We start from the raw sequence: 18684 nt of genomic DNA, 5'->3' as shown, positions 1-18684 counted from the left end.
TCCCGAATGATCGCCGGACCAGTGAGAGTGCTGTCAGGAACTCGTCCCTTAACTAACTGGGTGTCACCCACCTCAGCCCAACACAGAGGCGATCTGCACTTTCGGCCATAGAGGGCTTCAAATGGAGCAGCTTTTATGCTCGTGTGATAACTGTTGTTGTAGGAAAACTCGACAAGGGGTAAATGAGTATCCCAGGATTTCCCAAAGTTGATCACACAGGCTCGCAACATATCTTCCAAGGTTTGGATAGTCCTCTCACTTTGTCTGTCGGTCTGTGGATGGTAGGCTGTACTCATGTCCAGCCTAGTTCCCAGGGAACTTTGTAGCGACTGCCAGAACCTCGAAGTGAATCTACTATCTCTATCGGAGATAATAGATATAGGAACACCATACAGTCGTACGATCTCCCTAATGTAGGTTCTTGTAAGCTTCTCCATCTTGTCTGTTTCTTTGATAGGCAGGAAGTGTGCGGACTTGGTCAACCTATCTACGATCACCCAAATGGTATCGAGACCACCCGTCGTCTTAGGTAGCTTGGTTATGAAATCTATTGTGATCCGCTCCCACTTCCATTCAGGTATCTCCGACTATTGTAGTAAACCTGAGGGTTTCTGGTATTCAACCTTAACCTTGGCGCAAGTAAGGCATTTACTCACGAAGGTAGCAATCTCTACTTTCATGTTAGGCCACCAGTATAGCTTTTTAAGATCCAGATACATCTTATCTGAACCTGGGTGGACGGAATATCGTGTGTTGTGAGCTTCGGTCATGATCAAGTCTCTGAAACCACCGTGTCTCGGTATCCAGATCCGATCCATGAGATATAAAGCTCCGCCACCCTTGACTTCCAAGTTCTTATCCATCCCTCGAAGGGATTCACTCGCCACATTTTCAGGTTTCAAAGCGTCGAGCTGAGCCTCCTTAATTTATGTGGACAACTGTGAATGGATACTCATAGTCAATGAATTGACTCTACGACCAGAGTATTCTTTCCTACTTAGGGCGTCAGCTACTACATTGGCCTTGTCGGGATGATAGCGAATTTCGCATTCGTAATCACTGAGTAGCTCGACCCACCGTCGTTGTCTCATGTTGAGCTCCTTCTGGTCGAATATATGTTGTAAGCTTTTGTGGTTTGTAAAGATTGTGCTTTTTGTACCATACAGGTAGTGTCTCCAGATCTTCAGAGCAAACACAACTGCTCCTAGCTCAAGATCGTGTGTAGTGTAGTTGACCTCGTGTGTCTTCAGCTGTCTCGAGGCATAGGCGATGACCTTACCTCGTTGCATCAGAACACAGTCGAGCCCCTGATTTGACGCATCGCAATAGATAACGAAGTCTTCTATCCCTGCGGGGAGGGATAGTATTGGTGCGGTGCATAAGGCTCGCTTGAGCGTTTGGAACGCTTTCTCCTGCTTCTCTTCCCAGTCAAAGGCCACACGCTTCTGGGTCAAAGTGGTAAGAGGTTTCGCAATTCGGGAGAAGTTCTGTATGAACTTGCAATAGTAGCCAGCGAGGCCTAGAAATTGACGAATTTCGGTAGGCGTCTTCGGTGCTGACCAGCTCTCAATGGCTTTGATTTTGGAAGGGTCCACGTGTATTCCCTCTTCGCTAACCACGTGCCCTAAGAATTCGACTCTTCGGATCCAAAATTCGCATTTCGAGAACTTCGCATAGAGATTCTCCGAACGCAGTATTTCTAAGACCAGTCGCAGATGTTGACTATGCTCCTCCTTACTACGAGAGTAGATAACTATGTCATCGATGAAGACGATGACGAACTGATCCAAGTAAGGACGACACACCCTATTCATTAAATCCATGAATACAGCGGGCACGTTGGTTAATCCGAACGGCATCACTACAAATTCGTAGTGTCCATAACGAGTTCGGAAGGCTGTCTTCGGAACATCCTCCCCTAACACTCGTAACTGGTGATACCCGGATCTAAGGTCAATTTTTGAAAATAAGTTCGCCCCTTGAAGTTGGTCGAACGAATCGTCTATACGAGGAAAAGGGTAACGATTCTTGATGGTTAGTTTGTTGAGCTCCCTGTAGTCGATGCACATATGAAACGATCTGTCTTTCTTCTTAACGAACAAGACTGGAGCTCCCCAGGGTGAGAAGCTTGGTTTTATAAAGCCCTTGCTGAGCAGTTCGTTAAGTTGACCGGACAGTTCTTGCATCTCTGCAGGTGCTAGACGATAGGGCGATTTGGCTACTGGGGTAGCCCCTGGAACTAAGTCGATTCTGAACTCGACTTGACGTTGTGGAGGTAATCCTGGGAGTTCGTCTGGAAAGATGTCGGGAAAATCGCGTACTACTGGAATGTCCTTAATGTACTTCGTTTCTTGGCTCACATCGACAACATGAGCAAGGAATGTGCGACATTCCTTTCGCAAGAACTTCTGGGCTTGAATGCTCGATATGAGGTGAAGGTTAGTGTCGGGTTTGTCGCCGTAGATTACTAGAGTTTCACTAGACGGCAGATTTAGGCGAACAGCCTTTTCATAACACATGATGCCGGCACGATGCAGACTCAACCAATCCATGCCGATAATGACGTCAAAACTTTTAATTGAGACAGGCATGAGGTCGATCGAAAATGAATGGCTATCTAGAGTTAGAGTACAACCTATGTATATGCAGCTAGTACTCTCTGTCTTTCCATTAGCCATTTCTACTGTAAACGGTTCTTTTAGTGCATACGATTTATTCTTAAGTAAGTGAGCAAATTTCCGGTTCACGAAACTCCTCTCTGCTCCACTATCAAACAGAATGCATGCATATGAGTTATCGAGGAGAAACGTACCAGTGACCACTGTGGGGTCGGCAACCACTTCCTCGTGGCCTATAGCCAGAACTCTTCCCACTCCACCGGCGATCCCTGCCTTCGGGCAGTTTCTTTTGTAATGGCCCACCTCGCCACAACCGTAGCAAGCTTGGCCCACGCCAGCGTCGGGGACCTGGGTGATTGGCTTTGCCGGAGCCTTGCAGAAACAGGCAGTGTGCCCCTTTCTGTTGCAGTTAGAGCACTGCATTTCCCGGCAGGCTCCCGTGTGGTGGAAGTTGCATTTGTTGCACTTTGGCAAACTTCCAGCGTACTGCTTTACCGGAGCAGCAGCGGCAGGTGCTATCGCAGCATGAACTGCCACGACCTACTGCTTTTTGGCAGCCTTCTTCTTCTTCTTGTCATCCAAAAACTTCCACTTGGAATCAGCGGCTTTGGAGGGTTCTGAGATGGCCAGGGTTGTTGTTGTTGACGGGGTACGGACCCCATGGTCAATAAGCCGTTGTGCCAACCGTTTGGCACTATCGAATGTAGTGGGGTTTGAAGCCGGGACATTCCCTTGAATTGGAGGCACCGGCCCCCAGATGTATCTCTCGATTTTCTTTCCCTCTGTGTGCACCATGTTGGGACAGAGGGCCACCAGTTCGCAGAATCTGGTGGTGTAGGAGACTATGTCCGAGCCTTTCATGGTTAGGCTCCACAGTTCTTGCTCCGGCTTTTAGATTTCTCCCCTCGGGCAGTATTCTTCAATCATTAGCTCCCTCAAAGCTTCCCAGCCCATGGCATTTCCCACTATTAGAGATAGTGACTTGACATGGCTATTCCACCATGTCAGGGCTTTTTCCTCGAAGGTGCACGCAGCAAATTTGACTTTGCTTCCTTCCGGGAATGAGCAGATCTCGAAGATCGACTCTGTCTTTTCGAACCATTGCGAGAGGGCAATGACTCTGCCAATCCCTTTAAAGGACAGTGGCTTGCAGTTGGTGAAGTCCTTGTAGGAGCACTCTCTCAAGTGCATAGGGGCTTCACCGTGAGTAGAATGAATAGGGGTTCCAGCACCGCTGGTGCTGGTAGAATGATATTGAGCCATGGTTGTAGCCACAGCCTCAGCTACTGCAGCATTTAGAGCTGCCGTATCGATTTGAGGAGTAGGTGGTGTTGCAGTTACCGGATGATTGCGTCTCGTTGATCGGCGCGGAGGCATCTTTTAACTAAAAGTTTACAAAGATGACAATATGGGTAAGAATAGAGAAATTGATGAGAATGACTCATGGACTAACTCTCCATAGCCCAACAGCACATTTGAATTGTATGATTGAATGTAGATCTAGTACTAAAAGATGATAGCGTTTGGATAATAATTTCCATGAGATTAGATATCTGTCAATAATACTGGTATTACATATGTAACAAGTTCGGGAAAAATGACCTAGAAGTAGGTCTCACATCAAACCAAGATGGGAAAATTTTGACAGAACTACGACCTGATTAAGACTTAACAAATCTAAGGTCTTTACAAAGATAGGAAATTAAACTAGAGTTTTTACATAAACTAAGTTATATCCAAAAGAGAAAGTTGAGTAGGCTCTATCTACGACGAGAGCCACTAGAGTGAGTCCTCGATTCTGACAGACGACGCTCCATATCTCTAATGCGCCTATCGGACATTGCCTGTCGGGCTCGAAGTTCCCTGACTTCAGCTCGGGTTTCAGTAAGTTCTCTCTATAGGGCTGCATTATGGATCTGAGTTCTTTCATGAGTAGACTCCAGCTGACGAATGCGGACCGTGTTAACGCCAGAGTTGGCGTCAATTTCCACTACTCGGTCGATAGCTACTCGACCTTGCTCGGTGTTCCGAGCAATCCTACAAACCATCATGGGCTGGACCCTGTCAGTTGAACCTCCCTCGCTTAGGTTTTAAAAGCTTCTGTCCCCATTGTAGGGAATGGGTTGACCTTGTTCCTGACTCCATCTGTTCAAGTTCGTGGCCCACAGAGGTGTGAGTCCTTGAAATGTTGGATGAGGGTTTGGGTTTGGAGCTACTGGGGGTAGGTTGTTGACTTCTGGTTCGGAGTCAGAACCATCAGAAAAGCCTTCAGCGAGGTGATCATCCAAAGGAATTGGGTGATCATCTTCTGGCTCTTCTCCCAGCCATCCTGCATTGCCGTTGTTGGGATAGTACGGGTCTCCGGGGATATGGAATCCAGCCATGATATCTACACGAGGAAGGGGTAAAGAGATAATTAATAGACGACCTAATTAGATAATTATAAGATGATTTTTATTAGGTAGCACATAAGTAATTTATAGTAACACAAAATACTCCTATAGTATTTTAAGTTTATGTTTTGTTCTATTGTTTTCATTGTAGTAGTATTGGTAAGTTTTTAGACTTGTTGCAACCTCACAACCACTCTTAGGCACATGCTAGTCACTCCTCGGATAATATAGTTGATCAGGCTATATCTTCCCAGGTTTGACCATATGTCTCTAAGTCTAAAAGTGTTGCCCAACAATCGTAATACTTTTGTTCTGTCCTAGTGACACTGATTTTAGTATGAATGCAAGTATGTATACTTGGTTAAATATTTTATTATTTAAAAGTATTAACTCTTTATCAGAGTATTTTAATCCCGCTGTGTTTATAGTTTGTATATCTTTTATGGGTTGATATACTCGATTCACTATAAACAAAGCTCTGATACGAATCTGTCACACCCCAAAACTGGAACGGCGGAATCGTTCGGGGGTGGAGGACGTCTTGTACAGTATCACAACAATGCATAGTAGTAAACAAGCAACAAGATCATCCATTCCATTAATAATATAATTTAATACATGTGTGTTCTGTGAAGTTTAATAAACACCAAAAATGTAAATCAAAATATGAGATGAGTCTTGCATGAGCTCCATATTCTCAAAAGACTGGCATCGGTACCTGTCTACTGATGACCTGAGAATACAAGTTATTTTGAAAGAGTTTATCAGCTTTAAAGCTCGTGAGATCATAAGTATTTTAGTGTCATTGTTTGTATGAAAGTGTTTGTAAGTACTTGATGTATAAGTTTGTAAGTGTTTGTAAATGTTTGTAAACGTTTGTAAATATTTGTATCTCCTAGAAAACCCTATGTTTTCTACTAAAAGTAGCCTTTTACCAAGGCATCAAATGTCATGTATGTTTGTTATACGTAAAAGTGTGTATTTTCCCAAATATGACTATCATTAACCAATTTTTACATTACCGTTCATTGTGTGAAGATCACAAAGTGAATGTAATGGGGAAATAATAAAGTACTGTAGTGTTGTATTAAGTAACTACTGTTGTACTAATTGCCTTAAACCAATTGTCATTTAAAGTAACATGTGATATGCATGTACCATACTACCGACTAAAAACACGACGATGAAAGACGTAGGAAGAAATGACATTTGGCACCCGTAGACTTGCAAGTCCCACTGTAGCGAGCAGCAAGGTGTAGGATAGTCAATCTAGTATAGATCTATACACAAATTCAACGCTCTCCTTATAGGAGACTCTAGATACAAAACGAGCCATGACAGGTGATGCCATGCCCCGTTACGTGGCTCACATAACTGTTGTAATGTTCTTGTATATGTATTGTGTGTACTAGTTGTATTGTATGTTCTCTCTCTGTCTAGTATGTATGTATGTTCTCTCTGTTTCTCATAATAGTATGTTCTCTTGTATAATGTATAGTTTGTACTACTTGTATTGTATGTTCTCTCTCTGTCTAGTATGTATGTATGTTCTCTTTGTATGTTATTTTTTGTTTCTCATCATAGTATTCTCTATTTGTTTCTCGTTATAGTATGTGTTGACTCATGTATGAACTGACTCATTGTATGTTTCATTGTTCTAGTAATAGTATTTGTAACTTCCTAAACTATACCTATTATAGTTTACTAGCAATGTTGTTTGTATGAATGAACATGTTTGTATACCTTTGCTACCCAAAGGTATTGAACTGAAAGAAGGAACTTTTATATCTATATACATATACATAATATATAACTACGATTCAAAGGACCTTCGGACAAATAACCGATACCCTAAGTCCACAACCAAACAAGGAACAGGAAGCAAGGTGAGCTATCAGTCCTAAGTCCTTTCAATCCTACTTATATAACTATATCTATATAGATACACATTTGACAAAGTATAAGTTTAAAAGAGTTTAATAAAAGAATTTAACATGTAAAAGAGTTTGCAAAACAGTTTGAAGTAGTTTGTTTGATAACACAGTTTGGAAAAGTAAGAAAATCCATATGTTTGATAGTTCTTAATCACATGTGATTGATTTAATAACTATAATAGTTCAACTTGTATTTCCCCCCCCCCCCATAAAAGCATTTAAAATCATTTAAAAGGTTGATTAAGGGGTATGAACTCACCTGTAGTGAGTGGTTTGGATGAACGGATAGTATAGGATGCTAAGTGTCAAGTGAAGACTTGAACACCCACACAGATCCTATTTAACATATAATGACACATATATGCATCCAATTAGTCAATTAACAACTAATTAATCAAGTAAAGACACCCTAAAACATGGATAACACTTTGATTCAAGTGCTAGGAGTACCAAAGGGTTGCATCTAATGGGAGTATGGCCTGACATTTGAGTTTATGGCCACAATGGTCATATTACTTGAGTATATGGCCCATGGTCATTTCCCCATGAGTTTACGGCCGTAAACTCATGGTATTATGTACCATTTTGTGTTTAAAGGTCTTATAAGTCAAGGTTTAGTATCCTATGATCAAGTCCAAGCCTTAGAAAGTAATAGTGGCACACTTGCACCACTTCTTAGAGTTTACGGACCAAGGTCATTATCTTCGCCGTAAACTCCATGTGTTCTTGATTCCTTTGATGATTAAGGTCCTAAACCCTTCAAGGAAGTGATCTAGACTTGTATCCAAGGCTTAGGAAGGGACTAGGGCTCATAATGGCCCTTTCATTAGAGTTTACGGCTCAAGGAGATTGCCTTGGCCGTAAACCCTTATGATCTTGTGTTCCTTGATGTTTTCTAGTTGTTTAAGAAGTGTATCAAGCCTATAACAAGCCAAGGTAAGAGTACTTACAATATAGAAGATTGTAGGGGTGTTTAAGGTTCAAGAACACTAGTGTGTGTTCTTGGTGTTCTTGGTGAAATGAAGAACACTTGAAGATCTATGAAAATGGAATGATTTCATGGATGAAATCATGTAAGATCACTAGATAATGATAGATAGCAACTAATCAAGGAAGGAAACACTTAAAAAGTTGAAGATCAAGAAGAAAAATCGGATGATACTTGAGAGAGAATGAGTTCTTGGCTTGAAAATGGTAAAAAGTGAATAAAATGACTAAGTGTCATATTTATACCCTTTAGAGTTTACGGCCGTAAACTCCATGTTATGGCCGTAAACTCCAAACTCTTGGAGTTTTGGGACTTAAATGTTGTACAATTTACTCTAAAGTATACTTCCTATAATTACCTCTTGAAGTACTACGCTTTAGAACACTCAAACTGACTCAAAACAGCTTAAAAGTTGGCAGAAACAAATTTGACTTCTATTGAAGGGATTGGTTGTACAAGATAGAAATTTCGAGTTGTCACATCTTGCACCTTCAGAATTGCAAGAATTATCCAGCCAGCTTAACGAACTTCTTAGTAAAGGTTTCATAAGACCAAGCTTCTTACCCTGGGGAGCACCGGTTTTATTCGTAAAGAAAAAGGATGGATCATTCCGTATGTGTATAGACTACCACGAACTGAATAAACTTACCATTAAGAATCGATACCCTCTGCCTCGCATTGACGATCTGTTCGACCAACTTCAAGGTGCGAACTACTTCTCAAAAATAGACTTAAGATCCGGGTATCACCAGTTACGAATTTTGGAAGATGACATTCCCAAAACCGCGTTCAGAACTCGTTATGGTCATTATGAGTTCGTAGTGATGCCATTCGGATTGACGAATGCACCTGCTGTGTTCATGGATCTAATGAACAGAGTGTGTCGTCCATTCTTGGACAAATTCGTTATAGTCTTCATCGATGACATTCTTATTTATTCAAGAAGTGAAGAGGAACATGGCCAACATCTTCGTCAAGTTTTGCAAATTCTTAGAACAGAGAAACTCTATGCGAAGTTTTCAAAATGTGAATTTTGGATTAGAAAGGTTGAATTTCTAGGACACGTGGTCAGTTCTGAAGGAATACACGTCGATCCTTCCAAAATTAAGGCTATTGAAAAACTGGTCAGCACCCAAAACACCTACAGAAATCCGTCAATTCTTAGGTCTTGCTGGCTATTATCGCATATTCATCCAAAATTTCTCTAGAATAGCTAAACCTCTTACCACCTTGACGCAAAAGGGAGTAACTTTTAGCTGGGGAGAAAGACAAGAAACAACTTTTCAAACGCTGAAGCGAGCTTTGTGTAGTGCACCAATCCTATCTCTTCCTGAAGGGACAGAGGATTTTGTAGTATACTGTGATGCTTCAAATCAAGGGCTTGGATGTGTTCTTATGCAAAGAGGAAAGGTGATCTCTTATGCCTCAAGACAGCTAAAGACACATGAAGTCAATTATTCAACACATGATCTTGAACTAGGAGCAGTAGTATTTGCTCTGAAGATCTGGAGACATTACTTATATGGCACGAAATGCACAGTATTCATGGACCATAAAAGTCTCCAGCACATCTTCAATCAGAAAGAGCTGAACATGAGACAACAACGATGGGTGGAGCTACTGAACGACTATGATTGTCAGATTCTTTATCACTCTGGTAAAGCTAACGTGGTAGCTGACGCCCTTAGCAGAAAAGAATACTCGAGACGCCGAGTAAAGTCGTTGACCATGACAATCCATTCACATCTGTCCACGCAGATCAGAGAGGCTCAATTAGAGGCCTTAAAACCTGAAAAAGTGACAGGTGAATCATTGAGAGGAATGGATAAAAACTTCAAAGTCAGGGATGATGGAGTTTATTGTTTCATGAACCGGATCTAGACACCTAAGTTTGGTGGTTACAGAGAAGTAGTCATGAATGAAGCCCATAAAACCAAATACTCCATTCATCCAGGTTCAGATAAGATGTACTTGGACCTCAAGAAACTATACTGGTGGCCAAACATGAAGGCCGAAATTGCTACCTTTATGGGCAAGTGCCTTACTTGTGCCAAGGTGAAGGTAGAATATCAGAAACCTTCAGGTTTATTGCAACAACCTGAAATACCAGAATGGAAGTGGGAGCGGATTACAATGGACTTCATAACCAAGTTACCCAAGACATCGGCTGGTTATGATACTATTTGGGTAATCGTCGATAGATTAACCAAGTCCGCGCACTTCTTACCGATCAGAGAAACTGATAAGATGGAGAAACTAACAAGAACTTACCTCAAAGAAATCGTTAGACTGCATGGTGTACCAATATCTATTATTTCCGACCGAGATAGTAGATTCACTTCTCGTTTCTGGCAGTCTTTACAAAAATCTTTGGGAACTAGGCTGGACATGAGTACAGCCTACCATCCTCAGACTGACGGACTAAGTGAGAGGACAATTCAAACATTAGAAGATATGTTACGAGCTTGCGTGATAGACTTTGGTAAGGCATGGGATTCTCATTTACCCCTTGTCGAATTCTCGTACAATAATAGTTATCACACTAGCATAAAGGCTGCTCCTTTCGAAGCGCTCTATGGTCGTAAGTGCAGATCCCCTATGTGATGGGCTGAAGTGGGCGATACGCAGTTAGCTAGAAGTCAAGTTCCTGACGGTGCCCTCACTGGTCCGGAAATCATTCGCGAAACCACGGAGAAAATCATACAAATCCGGGAGCGACTTAAAGCTTCCAGAGATAGACAGAAAAGCTACGCCGACAAAAGAAGAAAACCTTTGGAGTTTCAGGTTGGTGATCGCGTCATGTTGAAGGTCTAACCCTGGAAGGGCATGATACGCTTTGGAAAGCATGACAAGTTGAATCCAAGGTATATAGGACCATTCGAGATTCTTGCTAGAATTGGTCCCGTAGCTTACAAACTCCGACTACCTCAAGAACTAAGTAACATACATCCTGTTTTCCACGTCTCAAACTTGAAAAAGTGTTTGTGCGACGAGACTCTTGTTATCCCACTTGACGAGATCGAGATCGACGAGAGCCTCAACTTCGTGGAAGAACCTGTAGAGATCATGGACCGAGAGGTCAAGCAAACGAAACAAAGCCGTATCCTGATAGTGAAGGTTCGTTGGAATGCCAAAAGAGGACCTAAGTTCACTTGGGAACGCGAGGATCAAATGAAACTGAAATATCCTCATATTTTCGTTTAGTTATTTGTAACTACTTATTTGCTTAAACTCTAATTTCGGGACGAAATTCTCTCTAACGGGGGGATAATGTGACAACCCGAAATTTCTATCTTGTACTTTCAGTAAATTCAATCAAAGACAAACTAGTTTCTGCTCTCTTTTAGCATTGTATAGAGTCTGTTTGAGTGTTCTAAGCCTAGTATATTCAAGAATCGGGTATTAGGAAGTATCAGCTTGAGTCCATTGTTCCTTAATCAAACTCTTAACTCATTAAGAGGAGTTTACGGCCAACACATGGTTGGGCCGTAAACTCATGTCAAGGCCGTAAACCCATGCCATAAGCATGAGTTTACATCACTTTTCTCCATTTCTTCCATTTCTAGTCAAGAACACCCAAATATCCTCTCAAGTATCATAAGATCTCCACTTTGATCTTCCAAAAATGTAAGAATTCTTTCACTTGAATTGTTGTTACATCTCCTTATCTAGTGATTATACATGATTTCATCCATGAAATCATTCCATTTTGCTAGATTTTCAAGTGTTCTTCATTTCACCAAGAACACACACTAGTGTTTTTGGACTTTAATCACCCTATCAAGCTTCTATATTGTAAGTACTCTCTCCTAAGCTTGCTATAAACACGAAATAATTGAAGAACACTTAGGAATCATCCAATTGGCAAGAACAAAGGGATTTTACGGCCAAGACAATCTCCCTTGGCCGTAAACCCATATAATGAAGCATATGTTGACTTTAAACACTCCTAAAGGCTTCTAAACCCTTGAGTACCTTCCTTTGTGTAACACTTACTGATTATACTAATTGAAAACATAAAGAAATCAAGATCAAAAGGTGTTTACGGCCAAGGTAATCTTCTTGGGCCGTAAACTCTAAATAAGGGTGTAAATGAACCCTAAACCTCTTACTAAGCCTTGGACCTAAGTCTAGAACATCTCAAGGAAGAACCTAGGACTTTAAAGCACAAAATGGTACAAGATACTATGATTTTACAGCCGTAAACTCATAGGGTCGTAAACCCTAGGCCGTAAACTCATATAAGACTTACCATGTTGGCCGTAAACTCATTAGAATGGCCATACACCCTTAGTATGCAATCATATGTGATTGTAGTACTTAAAACCTAGAGTTTCCTAGTTTAATAGGATGTTACCTTTCATGATTAGTTGTTTATTCACTAATTATGAAAATATATGTTTCATTATATGTTCAATAGGATCTGTGTGTGCTCAAGTCTTCACTTGACACTTATCATCCTACACCAATCTTACATTTGAGTAACTTACAACAGGTGAGTTCATACCCCCACATTTTCATAGTTTTTACTGTTTTAAGAGGGGCGGGGGAATACAAGTATAACACAAAGATATTGTGTTATAACAAATGATTTCAAATGGAATACAGTTATCAAAACAAATGGTTTCAAACATCTTATCAAATCAAGTTGTTTTAAGTGATTATTTAAAAAAGACATCAAGTCACCAAAATGGGTTTCCGAATATGAAGCTTCTTTTAAATGTTTTATAAACTTATATTTTTTCCCCAAAAATCATACTAGTATACATATATTTACATAAATAAGGTTTAAAAGACTTAGGACTGACAACCCACTTTGGTTCCTTTTCCTTGTTTGGATGTGGGATCACAAGTATTAGTTGTTTGTCCAAGTGTCATTTAAATTTTAGTTATATATATTTGTATATGTATACAAGTATAAAAGTTTATTCAGTTAGATTCAATTATCCTTTGTAACATGTTGAGCAAAGGATCCCATACATGAATACTCGTTAACAAATCAGAAAGTACATATAAATTATAATAGGTATAATTTATGATACCCAAAACATTAATTCACTATACTAGTATACTAGAGTACATTGTTTTACAAAAACAAAGGTTTAATTCAAAACTATTCAATTATATACATTCATTCAAATACATGTTAAGAGTACTAAATTCAAGATTATACTATCAATCATTTACTTCAGAATGATTGGATTTTCATAATTAATATACATGTAACGTTTATATGCTTTTATGAGACAAGTAGTACAGTTTGTTTAATTCATTTTAAACAATATAGTAAAGTCCTGATATTATAACTAGAGTCTCCAGCAGGGGATCGAAACAATGGGTGTATAGATCTATATTCGGATTAACAACCCCGTACTCGGACTGCTAGCTACAGTCAGGCATACACGCCTGTGAGTGACAATTGTTATCATCAACTTTCAGCGTATTCATAGCGTTGGATCAGGCCATCTAGTTAGTATGGTTATAATAACTCATTTAAAAGATATTAACAATACGTTAGTGTATAATTACCTAAACTTAAGTACATTTTCAAAGTACTAGTTTACAAGATACAGTTTACAAGATACAGTTTACAGTATACAGTTTACAAAATACAATTACTAGATACAATTTACAAGATACAAGTTTACATAAAAATTACAAGATACAGAACATTGGTTTACAAACAGAACAGTTTTATACATATACAACTACTTTTCATATACAAAAGAAAATATAGGATTTTCTAGAAACAGTTTACATATTCAAGAAACAGAAAACATTCTTACAAAAAATAAATACTTATGCACTCACTCAACTTTATGTTGATACTCTCTTTTCAAATTACTTGTATTCTCAGGGAACCCGTAGACAGGTACACCCGAGCTTTTGAAGATGGAGCTGTTTATGATTTGTCTTTATCTTTTGTACAACTTTTTGGTTTCAGTTTACAATTTGAAACACATGTAAATATTTATACTTTTTAATACAGTGGTTGTTTGTACTATGATTACTATATTACATGTGTTGTGATACTAAAAATAAAGTCATCCACCCCCGGACGTTTCCGCCGTCTGGTTTGGGGGTGTGACACTTAGGTCTTTCGGGCCATTCTTGGTCCTTAGTGATGGGTTTTAGTATACTACAACATCCTATGGTGCACATACAACCCTAAATACCTTGGATCTATGTTTTCACTAATTATACATGCGAATGGTTTCCAAGGCATTAAACCTATAACTAGCATGCATTTGACATAAACCATATAAGATACTAGTTAGGGTAACATACCTTTTATGTAGCTTGAAGTCTTGATGTATTTGGCCTTAAGAGCTTAGCCCCAATGGTGTGGAAGCCTCAAATGAAGTCACAACACATCATGTACAAAGGTGGAACTTGAGAGAGAATTCCTTCCACACCAAAATCAACTCCATGAGCTCCAAGAACTAGAAGTGGCGATTTTGGCTATGGAGTGGCCTATTTATATGTAGGATTCCAAGGGTCATGGGTATAACCCAAATCCATACCCATGGGTATTATGATCCATGGTTCATATGGCCCAACCCTTTATGTGTCCATACATAAACTTGGTCCAACATGGATCATAAGCCCAACACATATAAATACAACTAATTACCATAATTAGTCCCCATAGATTTAATTAGTCTCTTTTGATCACTAAATTAATTCCAAATTAATTCTTGATCAATACTAATTAAAACATATGATTTCATATTAATATTATAGAACTTATAATATTTTAATAAATCATATATAACCTTCTCTCAAAAGTCCATCCTAACAAATTGTCCTGATGATATGCTACCCAAATGGACCATGCTACTCTCGGGTCGACTACATACCAATAATAGTTAGGGGCTTAGACATCTAATCCAACAGTCTCCCACTTGGATAAGTCTAAAACTATTATTGCAAGTATGACTCCAAAACCCGACTAGCAATCGTAGCTATAAAAAGCCGATGTCGAACTCTGACCTAGTCAATGACTTGTCCATTAGATAAGGGATCATATATTCCTCCATTCTAGATACCATATGGACTGAGAAATGGATTATAATCATTCTCTCTGTCCGTCTGTTGTTTCCCGATTTCTGATTTATGACGACTGACTAATTGAACAAATCAAATCAGTCCAGGCCCGGCCGAGCTCTTACGTTTGTCATCACTAAATCATCGAGGGGCCCACAGATATCGCTTTTATCCCTCCAAGGGTAAAAGGAATGGATAAACTTCGACCCAAATGTTCTCTTGTACTTACTCATCAAATTAAACACAACGATAAGTTTTATAACAACCAAGTTACTGGTTGCGTTTACATATGTCAATGTGCAACCGACGCGCAACTACAACTCACACGTCTCCATTTGAAGAATATAAGATATTATCGTCACATGATTACTCGTGATAAAATCCATGAAGTGATTCAAATGAGCGTGGGTTTAATCCAATACTCGAATCTCATTCCAAGAGCACTCATGAATGTTGCAGCAACTTTTGCTATTTCTAAACACTTTAGACATCTACAAGCCCAATTCATGATAGTCTTGATTCATACCTACTTCCAAAGTATGATTGACTGTGGAGAGTTTAAATAACCTAGTTATTCGGGAAGTCAAAACATGCAAAGTGAAACACAAGAATAATCGAATCCAATATGGTCTCAGAACTTATAAATATAAATAAACCACCTTTTATTTAATCACCATATTGATTACACATTATTCATTGCATAATGTTTCAAATAATCAACTTAATAATTGAACTGAAACAATAGCCATTCAATGCTCCAAGCATGCACACTATGTTTGTCCAAACAATAGTTATGCCATACTCCAAGTATGCACATTATGTTTGTATATGATCCTTACTTTGTGAAATAGACCAATTAAACATGATTCCAATGATGCTCATTTCACAATCCCAAATCCTTACCGCAAATGTAAGAATACAAGATTATTTGCCATTTACTGAAATCTGTTAGATTCTAAACTTATATGCATTGATCCTCTTGTAATGAATATGAACAAAAGTCACAAAGACTTGGCAACAGACATTTACAAAGTATTCCAATGGAGAGCAATTCCAAGGAAACTAAGTCTCAAATTCAAAGTACATTCCTTTGAACATCCTTCTTGCATTAAGTTTTCTAATCTTACACAGATTTAATGAACAACTTCCACCTATGGAAACATTTCCACATTCCCATTTTGACTATCACTTATAAACTAGAGTTGCCTTTTTTCAGAATATGTCAATATGGTCCTTCCAAAATTAACACTATACTTCCAACTGTCCATGAGCAACCAATCTTTGGTAAACCTTAGATTGTCCTCGACAATTGCTTAATCATTTTGGTCATATCCAATTCTAGTCATTTTTCCCTCTTAATGCCCTAGGCATATGGAAAATCTAGAACGGATAAGTATTATAGCACATGAATCGATCCTATATCCGAAGCATACAAGACACGATTCATGATGTCTCACATAAAGACATGATACTTGACCAGTCTTTTGCTATAATATTTCTTTTAATTTGCCATGTTCTCATAATTCGAATTATTAAAAGGGATGTCGTAATCATAATCGAATTTTAGAACGCAAATAATGTAATCATGCCCAAATTTAATTAAAATCTAAAAATCTAAGCTTTTAGATTTGAAGTGAAGTATAATTTCCTCTCCCTTAATTATAGCAAAACAACTTTTCAAACCCTGCAAAGTACATTTTGCAAAGGGATGCCGTAATCATAGTCTCAATTGTTTAGACCTTTGCTATTTCTCACAAGTCCATGTTAGTGTGTCGGTTAACCACAAACGCTCCACTAACGACTTTGAGAATGCAAATATCACAATTGCTATCTACTTAAAACCTATTTAGCCAAAGCGTTTCCTCACCATCATTTTCATGAATCGGAGAGAAACCTTATGACACTTAGATTTTATGGTGTATGTGTTCCTATCCATGTGAATTTGTCAAAACCATAATCACAAGACAAGGTTAGTGACAAATCCAAACTCATATGGACTGAATTTGTGCAATCTTAACTTCTTGCCACTTGGAAGCACAAGGGCCTACCATTGCTTCCAGGTTGTTATGCAAACAACCGAGAACTCTTAGAACTCACATGCATAGTCAATTTTAACTGGAATGGGCACAGAAACAAGAATATGTCAACACGATGGGATATAAACCTCAAGTCGTGTGCTAGTGATAAACAACAAATTTTATTCTTTATTAGTTCTTGAAACTTTTCAAGATTTTGAAGACTTCCACTGACCTCTTGACATATAAGATTCTCTTGTCAAGAATCATTCCTTGACAAGAAAATATTCAAGAGTTAGTGCGGATTCTTATAAACACTTCACTCAATTGGTCTTGGTTGGTCTTTGTTTTATCCAAAAACATCACAACTTACCAATTTCAAATGTACAAGAGTAGAAAACATTTTACTCTACATTTGACAAGTGTTATAAACCTTCTTAAGATTATGTCACTCAAGTTACAATCTTGGAGTATTACTCTAAGACTCAATTTTGGAACGAAGTATGATTCATCTTTTGATTTAACCATTCCAACAATTCACGATTCCTCTTCTTAGTCATACGAATGCACTAAGATGTCCTTATAGGATCAATTGTGATATGGTTTCATAATCACTATGATAATCATAAAACACGATACTAAAGTACTCTACCATCTTTTCAGATTGGAGAAACTTTTATCTTTCTGCCTAATTTGATTCTTCTCATTCGTCCTGTCATACATTGAAACTTTTCGAATGTTTCAGAATTACAATTAAACTTGTAAGTGTAACCATATTCACTAAACTTTAGTAAATCATGACGAATAGCCTTTTCGATCTTTGTGGTGGATCTGACCAGCGCACAACCAAGTGCACCCAATCCTATAGTCCTTCACTTGACTCACACCAACAAGTGAACAAGGAATTAGTCTTTATTGGGTCAAAAATATGGTTTATACTTTGCTTTTCTAGGAAAATGTATTTTTATGTAATATTTTATGAGTTTACGGCCAGGGGGTGTTTACGGCCGTAAACAGGTTTACGGCCGTAAGCCCTGTTTACGGCCCAATGGGTGTTTACGGCCGTAAACCCATTTACGACCGTAAACCCATTCACGGCCCATGTTCACCAAGCCCATATTCCCTTGTATATATATAGGTGTTAGGGGTGAGGAGTAGGATTTGATGAACGTGAGAAGAGAGAAACTAAAGAGAAGAAGAGAGCATTTTGTGTGTGTGAATCTCTATTGTAAGGAACTTAATTCTAATCATATCATTCAAGCTTCATATTATTCTTCTTCTCCTTCTCTTCTATTTGATCTGACATCATCCAATTGATTGGGATTCCGCACCATCAATTGGATCTGATTGATACACAAGCATATTTGGGGACTTACAATTGGTATCAGAGCAAGGATTGTATCAGTCAATTTTGTCAGATCTGGAGCTTATTTTATCTTATTTTCGAAATATTTTTGCGTTTTTAGATAGATCTCTGAAAATTAAGGGGGTTTCTTCTTTGCATTTTTCATAAAAACGAGTTTTTGATCGAGTTTTGGAGCAAAAAAAGGTGAAAAACGTCGTTTTTTCGCGAATCTGTTGAAGGTTTACGGCCTTTGAAGGGTTTACGGCCGGAGTTTACGGCCGGAAACAGTTTACGGTCGGCGGCGGCGGCGTTTACGGCTAGGGTTTCCGGAGTTTACGGCCCGA

The sequence above is a fragment of the Lactuca virosa genome, chromosome 3 (genome assembly GCF_052849685.1).
Source record: "Lactuca virosa cultivar CGN04683 chromosome 3, Lactuca_virosa_CGN04683_v6, whole genome shotgun sequence".
NCBI classification, from domain to species: domain Eukaryota; kingdom Viridiplantae; phylum Streptophyta; class Magnoliopsida; order Asterales; family Asteraceae; genus Lactuca; species Lactuca virosa.
Note: the sequence above shows the minus strand (reverse complement) of the source record.